Raw genomic sequence first — 12655 nt, 5'->3', positions numbered from 1 at the left:
TTTATTTGTGCTTGTTAGTGAAACAGTATATTTACCTATATATTATACTTTGTTTTATCAGTGGATAAATTAATATACTGTAGTTTTAGAGGGATACTGCTTTACAGGTTGCTTTCTGGCAAAATCCTAACAAGTCTGGCATTGTTAGGTCTGGAGAAGCAGAGGCTGAGGGGAGACCTTATTGCTCTCTACAACTACCTGAGAGGAGGTTGTAGCAAGGTGGGTGTCGGTCTCTTCTCCCAAGTAACTAGCAATAGGACGAGAGGAAATGGCCTCAAGTTGTGCCAGGGGAGGTTTAGATTGGATATTAGGAAAAATTTCTTTACTGAAAGGGTGGTCAAGCATTGGAACAGGCTGCCCAGAGAGGTGATGGAGTCATCATCCCTGGAGGAGTTCAAAAAACATGTAGATGTGGCACTTTGGGACATGGTTTAGTAGGCATGGGGGTGTTGGGTTGATGGTGGGACTAGATGATCTTAGAGGTCTTTTCCAACTTTACTGATTCTATGATTCTATGACAGTTAAAAAGCAACATACTGTGAAGTGAAGGCCTTGGCCATCATGAATATCAATAGCTCAACATTCTAATATTCTGTGAAATTTTCTCTGCACTAGAGACTAATTTTGCATTAATGAGCACCTGTCTGTTTCTCTCATTTTACTACAAACAACATGGGGAGAACAGGATATATAAAAAGAAGAAACAAAGCAATTTCATTTAAAATTAGTATTTATACACAGTTACATTACACACAAGAGAAATATTAATTGCTTCAGCACTGATGAAAAAGAAAATAAAATTTATCAGTTAAAACAGGTAAAAAGGAAGGTCATTCTCCATTAAATTTAAGGAAATTAAAAAACTTGTTCATTTGTCCCAAACAACATCATCTGCATAAGCAAAAATGGAAGGGAGTTAATGTTAACATTATGCTTTACCATTTCCTTTAGTAGTATGGTAACTTCCCAGGCAGACTTCCAGTTAAGCTATAACTCCATATTAAACATGAATAACTACCTCACTTAGGCACAAGTGAAAATCCTCACAAGAACATTCAAAGAATATTCACATCTAATAATGGTACAAGAGTAAGGGTTAAGAGGTAGGTCACTGGCAGCAGCATTAGCTTTTAATGAAAAATAGTAAATCCGGACTCTTTCAGCTTCTTTCTCTCTCTCTCTACTCCAGGACCAACACAAGAGAGGAAATAGACTATGAAAGCAAGATCCTTTGAAGCATTCCACTTAGTCTAAAACCAGCAGTGTTAAAGTCTTGAATGAGCCTGGTTCTACAAATTTAGCAACAGTTTTGAAAGGTCTAAAACTACTCTCTTACAGCCACCAGGCAGAAAAGGCGCAGAGTTTAACCCTCTGTGTACAGATTCCTGTTTTAGACAAGAACAGAAACATCAAGTGATTTGCTTAATTAACCAGTGAAGTCAGACTTGCAAACAGTAATCCTAATAAGTTTACACAATTGATCTACAGTGCAAGAATTATTTGCTGGAGAAATCAATGAATTTTTATTAGTGAATAAATTTAACGTTATTGTATTTCAGACAATTTCCAGATGGTGAAAGGGGAACACATTTATTGAACAAATTATTCATCACTCCCTGGCTACAGAGCATAACATCAGTCCTTGGATATGATACTTAGCAGCCTAAAGTTAAGAAAAGCTGCTGAAATATTCTGATAAGAGCTCAGTGTAGTTCTTTGTCCCCTGAAAAAAACACAGTCTTGTTATTATTCAATCTGTAGGCAGCTTTTTATTCTTTTCCTGGACAACCATTAGGAAACAACTTGAGACACATTCTGTTCTTTCATACTGCTTGATTTCCAGGCAAAAGACAATTTTCTTTTTCCTTTAATGCATTATTCTGAATCATATTAGATACAATTGGAAAGAAACAAGTTTTCTTCCTTATTGTGACATCCAGATTTTGAAAACTGCTTACGCACACACATACATGTAACAATTAATGCAGAAACAAGTGTATGTTTATGCATATTTATATACTCAAGTTGTTCAAAGGCTAAATTGCCTCTCACACTTCTACTCCGCAACCCAAACGTTTAATTCTTGTTTCTTTCCATTTTTTTCAAAAATATTACTCTCTTAAGTCTTTCCATAATTCTATTCTAAATGTCTGTATTGCTATGAAGTTAAGCTGTTATTATTAGTTAGGCTAATACTACAGTGTAGTATTGGAATCATCTCTGCTAAAGTTTTCCATCACAAAGGAATTAATTGAACACTGCGTGACTGGTCTACATGGACTGGTCTACATGGAGCATAGCAGCAGGTTTTGATCTGGTGTTTGTTTCCTGAACAAAATAATAAAAGCAATGATTTCAAATACTGCTCCTAAGTGACTTTTATATAAACATATATTTTTAGTTTTCTTAGCAGTGCTATGCCAACCAGCAGGTGGCATTCATCGATGACTTAATAACCAGAAAATGTGTTTTCCTTTGACAGTGGAATGGAATTGGACATTATGTTAAGAGAGGAAGAGGACTCTTTAGCCTTCACCTATCATCTGGCAGCTAACTAGTCTCCAAACTGAGTTTCCAATTTGAATCTCAGTCTGATGGAATACCATACCAATACTGGAAACTATTACAGGGAAATATGTAAAATGAGAATATATTCCCTCTTGCAGATTAGAAGGGGAAAACATAAATGCATACCAGAAAGGAGAGAACAGAAAAAGGACAGAGCAAGAAGGTGTAGGTGTCATTTCCCTGGCACCAGGAGCTGTAGGGTGAATGGCTTTGGAAGCAGACAGAACAATTCTGTTGTGATGTGGGGGTGGAGTGTTAGGAGGAACTGAAAATATTTTCAAAGATGAGGGACTTGGGGCAAATTAATCTTCCTTTTTCCCCAGTGAGGATTTTATTTCATGACAATTTCATTTGACCTCAAAAGTATAAAAGTCAAACTGTTCTGTGCATCATTTGATGCACTAGAATGCTCATTGTCATTTCAGTGACAGAAATGGTTTCAGTTCCTGGAAATTCATCGTTCTGAAGACAGTCTTGTATACTGCTGGCATTACTGTTGAGGTCTGGAGATAAAACAGATGCAGGATTTTTAAGTATAGGCAATACATCTTAGATAGTGAGTATAGGTGAAAAAGCAGACAAGTTCTCAGATGCTATATCCCTTTCCCAGATCTGTTGAGATATTCTCCTTACAAACATGCTTTGATGAATGCTTAAGAACCTGATGCTTTTTATAAATGCCTGTTTTCTAGAGCATAAATGAAAACAGACAGAGAGGTCACTATGCTGATTTTGTACCAGTGAAAGGTCGTCTCATCCCACAGAATTTTCCTGAAGCAGAAAAGGTTACTTTGTATATAAAAATAGAACAAGACATAGGATGGAAAAATAAGTTCTTTTTCAAATTAAAAGAATGTTATGAAGTTCAAAGACTATTTTCTCCTGTTCGTGTCTATCTTTCTCCTGTTTGCCTGGAGCTAAGTTCTGGTATATGCTTTCTGCAGTTAAAATTTTGCTTTCTGCTTAAACAACCTCTTTCACACTCCTTCCAACAAGTGTTTTATTTTCAACTGTGTTTATGTAATAAAAGCCAGATTTTCAGCTACAAAAGTTATGAAATATCTTCAAAGAATAGCAGCCATCACTAACATGCAAAGCCATTAGATTTGTGACTGCAGAACTTTGCATGACCGGACTCAGCAACCTTAAAGCACTTAAAGATTGTATGCTTTCTAGGGTTACAAAGATAGATGTGGATATAATTCACTAGTTCTCAGTTGCAATATGTACTTTAAAAGTCAGCATTAGTAAAATATTCAGTCATAGAACAAAAATTCCAAAGCTGGTTTTTAATAAAAGTGTATATGCAAATTGTGCAAGATGCCAAAAAGATCTGCCATTCCTGAGGTAAAATTACCACTCCGATGGAGTGATTAAGAGACACTTTCAAGTGGAAAGAAATTGTGGGGTTTGTGGGTGGCTTTTGTTGGAGTTCTTCCAACCTCTGAAGAGATTAAAGATACCATAGGGACGTTTTTATTCAATTTCATAACTAGCATACGATATCAAAGAAGCTGTGTGAGTTTCTAATTTTCCAGTACTCATTTTGAACCAACTTGACTGTCATGTTTAGTATTTTAGAAATTCAGCAGGTATTGGTGCACTGATCTAACTCTGCACCTTTCAAAAGCATTTCATCGTTACCTTCCTATATCTCCAAATATTGTTCAAAACTCCAGAGTCTGGGAAGACAGTAAATATGATGAAATAATATTAAAGTTTAATTTGCTTCCTTTTACATCAGTAAGAGTTCCAATTAACATCTGGTGAACTGTGAAACAAATAGATTTAAGCACTGTTTCAGAACTTCAATATTTCACAGTAGCACTTTGAATTCTACTGGCAAAACGCAGAATCTGGAAAGATTTGTCCAACAGAACTGTCTCCCATGCTGCTGATAGTCTTATTTAATATTTATTCACTTTTACCACAGAAGTCTCATGGTAATTACCTCAAAAATTTGCAGAGCATTGTTTTAAGTAGACTATCTATTCCAAAGAATGAGGTTGTTACTCTACTTTTTGTCTATTAACAGGAAAGGAAAGTGAACGGCTGTATTTTTTTCTTCCTGAATTTGACAGATTTGGGTTGGAACTGAAAATGAAGGATTATTTCATGCTGAAATTAAAATGATTGGGAAGAAAAAAAAAGAGTAAAATATAAGGAATCAGTAGGAGGAGTCTAAGATGATGAATGTACTGGAGCAGACTAGAAAACTCAGAAGTCTTTCTTAATTTCAACAGCAATTTTCAGAAATTGAAAATTTTCTGGATTTTAGAGAATATATCCATTGAATTTTTACCCTCTAAAATAATAATTAAAAAAAGAATCTGAACTGAAGTAATTTGAAAACAGAAAAGATATCAAAAGATTTATTTAGAAACTACCAACATGTTTTTACTCTTTTTGCTTTGTTTCTTTTTAATTTTGGAAGTCTTTTCCCAAAGTTGGTACCTGACACTAATTCACAGACTAGTTTGTTGCGCTGAAAATCCTTCTCTTCTAGGAAGGAATTTTCATAAAAATGTTTTTACCAGTTCTAGTTAGTTTGTGAGGCACCTAGCATCTTCAGAATATTTAAACACATCCCAAGGTAAAACCTTTTGATACTGAATTGATTTTACAGGCTAAACACATCACAGACCATTTGTTCTCTGTTTCTTGGGAAATAAGCAGAGGAAACTTCAATCATTAAGGAATTTATCTGACAAAAATAAAACAAAAAATAGAATCATATTAGTACCAGTTCTATTATAATTAATCTGCTGCACATAAGCGTACAAGACATTCTGCTGGCAACCTGAAACATTTTTAATACCTAATGCACCTGAGAACCTAAGAACACTATTAAGCTCTTTAAAGCTTACTCTGTGCCCATTTCTGTAGTTATTGTCATTCTGTACCAGACTCGGTGGAATCTTAAACACATCAACTTAAGTGAAGCCAGAGTCTGTATTCTCCTGCTGCCTCTAGCTTGACACAGAATTAGTTTGAAAAGCTTGGCTAAAACTCATCCCTTGATATTTTGGAATCAAAAGCTGCCACCACCAGCACTGCATATGTACTTAGGAAGCCTATTTGTTTTAAAAGACTCCAAACTACCGTGATAAGCAGTTGTCCTGCCATTTTTTCTCCTTCAGGGAAACTGAGGACAGAAGACAGTACAGTAGATGTACTGTCTACATGACAGAATACAATTAACTTGCTAGTTTATAGGCCTAGGGCTTGTTTAGACAGAATACAGCTCTATAAATCCTCAATCTTTTCATCTATATCCTTTGAAAATTTTTGCATATCTGAAGGAAAAATGAAGCTGGCCATCCAGTCTCCCATAGCAGAGAAGTGAGATGACAGTTGTAAGAGGACAAACAAAAGTAACAGCAGTCCAGAATAAGAATTTGTGCAGAACAAGATCTCATTTTCTGGAATTATTCATGAAACAGTGCAGTTAAAAATATATCTTAATTATGTAGAATATTTGCAAGACTATACGCAAACATACCATGTAAACACTATTTTCCTTTTACCACTATTTCTTAATAAAGTTCATCTCCACTTATGTCCTATATTTTCTCTCTATGTCCCATCTTTCTCCTAAAGCTTCCCATGACTTACATTATAGGAATTATATTTTGCGAGAAGGCTGGGCCAGAGACACTGACGTTACAGGTGTTAGGAGTTAGTTCTTCAATGTCACAGAACACTGACAGAAAATGTTAATAGTAGCCATATAAACAATTTGTCCCCAAATGTTCTGATGTAGTTATTTTCAGCTATAGGATTTACCATTTGGGAAAGGGTTTTGAGGGAAATGAGAGACAGTTTACTTAGACTTTGTCTTTAGTGTTTGTTGGTTTTCTTTAGTGGGCTCTCCCTCCTCCCCCTCCCCCACTTTTTGGAGCTACACTGATGTCTTATCAATAAGCAACATCAGTTAAGTAATTGCTCAATGCATCCACCAATAAATATTACATTTTTCACATTTTCAGAACTTTGGCTTATCATCTGCTTCTAAATTTTCAGTAAGTGATTTTAGAATTGTGCCAGATTATAAATAATATGTTAAATTGAACATTTTGCCTATCCAGTGCAAACAGAATGTCCCTCAGTTCTGCTACTTCTCAATGCACTATTTCATTTTGGCACAGAGAGAAGAGAGCCTGCTAAGTCAGTCTAAACAAAGTCTGTTTTAAAACAATGAAGAGATATCCTACTTCAGTTAACTCCTATATATAAACAAGCACAAAGATTGTTAAATGCTTTGCAAACCAAGAAGACAATTCCTCATAATTTGAAAGAGATCAGAATCAACCCACTCCCAAAAACCTAAACACAGCAGGAAGGAATCTGCTGAGACACCAGACAAATAAATCACCTACCTCTTCTCAGTAAATACAAAGAAAAATCCATAGCAACACAGATTGCAGAGGAACCTGTTTTATAAACTGCAACAGCAAACAGTACAACTGCAAGCAACAGAACTAAAGTCAGATTCTTTCCTGGGGTGCCCACTTAAGCCATGCTGATATTAACAAGAATGATATATGATCAGTCAGAAAAAGATCCCTGTGGCACACAGTAACTCCTGAAATGCATTAACTCAGGAAATAAAACACATACCATTGCTAAGAGAAAAGCCTTTTACTAATTGGTTTATCCCCCAGAAAGACTGATGGACAGCACTGCTTTTTTCAAAATCTACCTGGGTTACAGAAGTAGCCCCTCCTCTCATCTGAGACAGAATTATGCAGGATCATACACAGAGCCTGTTGAAAATGGGCAACAAGAACTCCTCAACTCTGAATTAACCACCAGTCTTCAGTTCTGCCCAAAACAAAACACACACCCTTTCCCCACTCTCTTACGCTGACAGTTTATATGAGCTGCACTGGGATGATGCTTTGCTTTTGCACATCCCACAACATGGGAACACTGGTTTTAGCTGCATCTAAGTCCTAAAAACAAGTATTTCTGCAAATACTGAGATAGGACCCTTTGGGATCCATATGGCTTTGAGGGTCAAATGCTACCCAAAGAAAAGGGAGAATATAATCTAAGGAGACCACAGGTCACCCTGCAATAATCTTCCTCTCCGTGTCTCTAAAGACTTGAGTATTTTCAGGAGTTTGATAGAAACATTTTAAATTGCCAAGCAACCTGAGCTGCGGAAGCAAAATATTGGGTATCACTTATCATGTTATTGTAAATAACATTTATTATTGTAAATAAATCATTATTTCACCTTCCACCAAAACTGTGAATCTGCTTAAATCCAGTTTAAGGTTGAAATACCAGCAATTCTTGAGCAGCTGAGCTCAGTGGATAGGAACATAAATGTCATTACATATTTCCTCCCCTCCCAGTCTCTTTCTAATATGAGCACAAACTTGCTAAAAGTTAGTCAAAATGCATTCAATCTGTCTAGAGATTGTAGAATATATTTTTTTTAAATGAAGCTAATGTATTGATACAGATGTTGTAAAAGTACCTGTCTAAATATAGATGCTGCCCAAGTTTAAACTTAAAACTTAATACTTCAGTTGACATAATTAATGTTTTCTGGATAAGCTGAACTAAGAGTAGCAAAAAGATCTGATGACTTCTGAAGAATGAGTTTGTGGTAGGAAAGAGCTGATCAATAAATATATATGCATGTATGTGTATATATAGGTAGGTAGATGATGTGTGTATGCATGTAATATATACATTATACATGGACACACACCATCAAGACACTGGTTCCACTGAAAACAGTCGTAACTAACACAGCTACAGGTTGCAGATATGTAAATGTCAGATAAAAGGAAAGAGGAAAAATGTAGCTCTTCTTTTTAAGGTATAATTTGCTCTCAACAGACAGCAATTTCAACGGGTGTAGCTTTTCTGACTTTGCTTAAATCTGTGCTTTCAGAAACACAACTCTTTCTATAGCTTTTGAAAGGCTTATCCTTTTCCATTGTTCTTCAAAAAAATGTGCTATGAAGGAATTACACAGGCACAACATAATACAAATGATTTTATGCATATTATATACAACATGTACACATTTCTGTTTCAGAAGTTTAAAACAAAAACAGGAAATCCACACAGGATTGTTCCTTGCTTCAAAAATCAACTGGAAGAGGCTTAAAGGAATTTTTAAAGTGATGCTATTCAGTTCTCAGATGTCTGGTTAGGTTGGACCAAAACAGGTTAAATTTGTCAAACTAAGGTCATATTAACTCTAGAATTACTACATTCAGCAAGACTGGATAAGAAGTAGACATTTCAATAACTATATTAGAATCTAATATTACTCACTAAAATTAAGCAACATGAACTGGATTTGTGCATTTGTGTCTGACAGCTGCCATGGAAGACGCTTACCATGCTAAGAAGAGTGACACACTCCTGAAATAGTATAGGCACCATCTGTCGCTTGCTCAGTTTTAGCAAGTTAAGATCAGTTTAGTCAGAATTAAAAAAAAAAAAAAAAAAAAAGGAAAGAAATCCTATGGGTATCACCAGAAAGAAATCCTCTGGGTATCACCACAGGGTCTTTAAGTTGAGGGAATTGTCTGGACCAAAATAGACAAAGAGAGTCCCTTTTCTGGGTGGGTGGGAGGAAGAAAGTCAAAGGCTTTTGCTTACACAAAGCCTCACTATCCACCCAAAGCCCGTCAGTTCCTGCCAGGAGAGAACATGGAGAGCAGCCATTTCTGCGTGAAGTACTGGGCGGGGGGGGGAGGCAGGCAACAAACCTTTTCCTCCCGCGCAGGCTCATGCCAGTGCTTTTCCTCCTTGGACAAGAACAGCTCCTGGAGTCATACTCGATAACTTTAAGAGTTAATAAGCAACTTGGATTCTCAGTTTTTTCCATTCAGGTGCCAAACGGTACCCAGCTCCCCATCCACTTCCAGAGAAGCCCCTTCACTACCTGTGGCTCAAGGTCCAACCCATGCTGGAGCACACCAGGAGAGACATGGGGTGTGGTGAGACGGGGAGGGAAATGGGGGAGAGGAGAAAGCTAGGAGCAGGGCAAGGAAACTCCTGACATGAAAAAGGACCAAAGACCTGGGAACTCACTGGGGAGAAGGCAGATGAGCGAGGGAGCGAGCGAGCGGCCATGGGGCTTTCTCCCACCTCCCACTCCCCCATGGCTGCCCCCTGGGAAGCCATCTTCCCCCGCTCTCCCTCTGGCCTAAACCAGGGCCTGGTGTAACCCACGCTGCCCTTCACCAGGCAGCTGGGGCTTGCCTGAAAGGCAGGCCCAAACCTCACCCCCCTGGCAATCCCTGCTCCTGCCCCGCTGCCTCTTGCCTGCTCCGTTCCTCCAGTGAGGGCCCACAGCCACCATGGCTGCCACCCACCCATCCTCTCCAGGGGAACCCGGGCTGAGGAGACGGAGCAGACTGAAAAGGAAAAAGAAGACCTCCAAAATGCAGATGAAAAGGAGCCGCTAGAAATATCCGAGGTACCCCAGGGAAGGAGCAGGTGTCAGGGAGGTGGCACGAGAGGGGCTGCAAGAGGAAGCCCCATGGGAGCCAGGGAGGTCCCATGGCTCTGCTGTGTGCTCACCCAAATACCCACTCCTGCTTCACACAACACACCCACACACAGACCCTACTGCTCTTAGATCATTTATTCATATATTCCCCTGAATCCCACCAAATCATATTAACTCGTTGCTCTCTTCACATTGGAAAGAAGGAGGGAGAAGAGGTGAGACTTTTAAAATGCATTTCCTTCTGCTCCCATCTTCCAAGCTACCTTTGAAGCCAGGCATAAAATGATTTAGTCGTTTTGAAGGAAAAGAAAGAAAAATGGTTTCCTAGCAACAGGAGTTGCTGTATTGCTCTCTGAGGGATCTCTCCTTTGTGTTTTCAAGGCTTTGCCTGTTTACTAATATTGGAATAAAAGTTCTCACATCATATTAGTGTGATTTGTTTAAACAAGGACAAGACTATATTGCTTTTCGGCAATGAAGACGTGGCAAAGCATGGTGTTACAAGAACTCATATTCCTGCAAAAAAGCAAGAAATTTCAAAACCGAAAAGCAAACACCTACCATACCTTCAACAGCTGCAAATAGCTTTATTTCATTGAAACATGCAGTGTACTATACATCACCTGCAAACCTAGCAAGCTCTATTTCAAAACACAAACCTACCAGTACCTTGAATTGCAGAACAGTTAATTTTTCTAATATATGAAACTGTGTTCCAGGAGTATCCATCCAGACATGCCATTTGAGTTATTTGGCCAAAAAATTTAGGGGCTGCTGGACTTGAACTGTCTGATGACTGATAACATTAAGTGAGAGAAGAAAAGTGAATTAAATACCAATATATGACCTGTCTGAGATGCTTTAGGGCCTTCTGAATACCACAGATGTAAACACATTGGGGGATATATAATTCTTATTTTTGGAAAATAGCACTGTCCTGAGGAATTAACTGCCAGGAGATGCCACCAAAGTTAAGTGCATAGTAGTATTAAAAGAAGATGAAGAGAACATGTACAGTTACATTAATTGACGTAATAGAAAGAGATAAGGTATAATCCTTAACACGGTCCTGGGCCACTTTCTATCAGAAGTTGCAAAGAACACTTCAGAAATGGCTATTGCAGGATTCAGTTGCACGCCCTGCTGAAAAGCCTATCAATTGTAGGAGCAGGTTAACAAACTATAGTGACCATAATTTGCTCCAGTGTGGAAATACTTGTGGGTTTATATATTGGAACTAACTCACAGACTGAGAATAGCTGTATTATTTTTGAAAAGTAATTTCTTTAATTCTGATATTACTCTGAGAATGATTTTTAATTCTTGCAAAAGGGTTAAGAAGAACAATAAAACATAACACGCACATAGAATTAACTATTTCTATGAAGACATTTTAAGCCCGTCTTTGTTTCTCCAGGTTTTGATTATTTAATATCAAGATAAAGCAAACAAGTGCATAACTTTCATAGATGGGAAGCAACTCCTTTTATGCTAATGCCAATTTCCATTGGCTGAGTATGATAAAATAAGTACAAACTGATAAAAAGTTATCTGTAAGAAAAAGCATTATAAAAATAAATTAATTGTACAAATAAGCAAATATGGGGGGTGAGAAGAAAAAACAGAGGCATGCTTCCTGCTGGTGCAAATCAGTCTTAAAATAGTTGAGAATTAAAATGTGCAGGAATTAAATAACAAAGTGGGAATAGGGCAGATGAGGAAACCATAATCTTCTGTCTGTCCCAGCCCACTGTCCACAAGCTGCTGTTCTGGCTCATGTTAGAGTAAAAGTTTGCCTGGCTGTGCTAGGCGTCAGGCTGGGGGTCTGACCTAACTTCGAAAATATTGCTGTAGAGGAAAGGGCTTGCTTTTCCCCTTTTGCTTTTTTGGGGAGAGTGGAGGGAGGAGTAGTGAAATAGATTTGGTTACCCAAACTCAAGAGCACACTTACAAAAAGAGTGGGCACAAGGAACAGATACTGCTTGTTGCCAAATAAATTTTTATTGAGAAATTATCATGTAGGACACTAACCTCTTTAGGAGAGATTCCCAGAAGTCCCTCTGTAAATTTCATGTTTCTTCAAACAAGCACACCTACCAGCCAGCTTATTTTATAAGGCTTGCCTTGATATCAGAGCACCTTTGCACATGGCAATAAAAGCATTCCAAGCAGACATGAATTCTTCTGTCTTGCCCAAACTAAAAATATAGAAATTTGCCCCTGTTAAAAAAAAAAAAAAAAAAGGCACATTATAGGGTACAGCTATTCTGAGGAAAAGACAGTTTAGAATTTCCTTTTTAAAATCTGCCTATATTTATAAAAAGCTATTATTCCTTAGTAGTAAAAGTGAAATGATCTATCAAAAAGGATAAAAATACTGGTTAGAAGGGTCATTGAATTTTTCTTGATTCTACGTTTTCAAAGAGAAATAAAAGGGGGGGGGGGGGAGAAGAGAGAAGATAGTGAGGTTTCCCTTTAAAGAAAGTACTCTGTTTTATCCAGATATAGTGCTAGTTGAGACCCTGAGCACTCTAGTTCTTCTCCTTAGAACGATGGCTAAATGTGAGGCTGAATGACCTGGTAGAGGTCATACCTTCCGAG

This window comes from Ciconia boyciana, chromosome 5, assembly GCF_034638445.1.
Source record: "Ciconia boyciana chromosome 5, ASM3463844v1, whole genome shotgun sequence".
Taxonomy (NCBI): Eukaryota; Metazoa; Chordata; class Aves; order Ciconiiformes; family Ciconiidae; genus Ciconia; species Ciconia boyciana.
The sequence above is the reverse complement of the archived record's forward strand: the minus strand, read 5'-3'. Positions refer to the sequence as shown.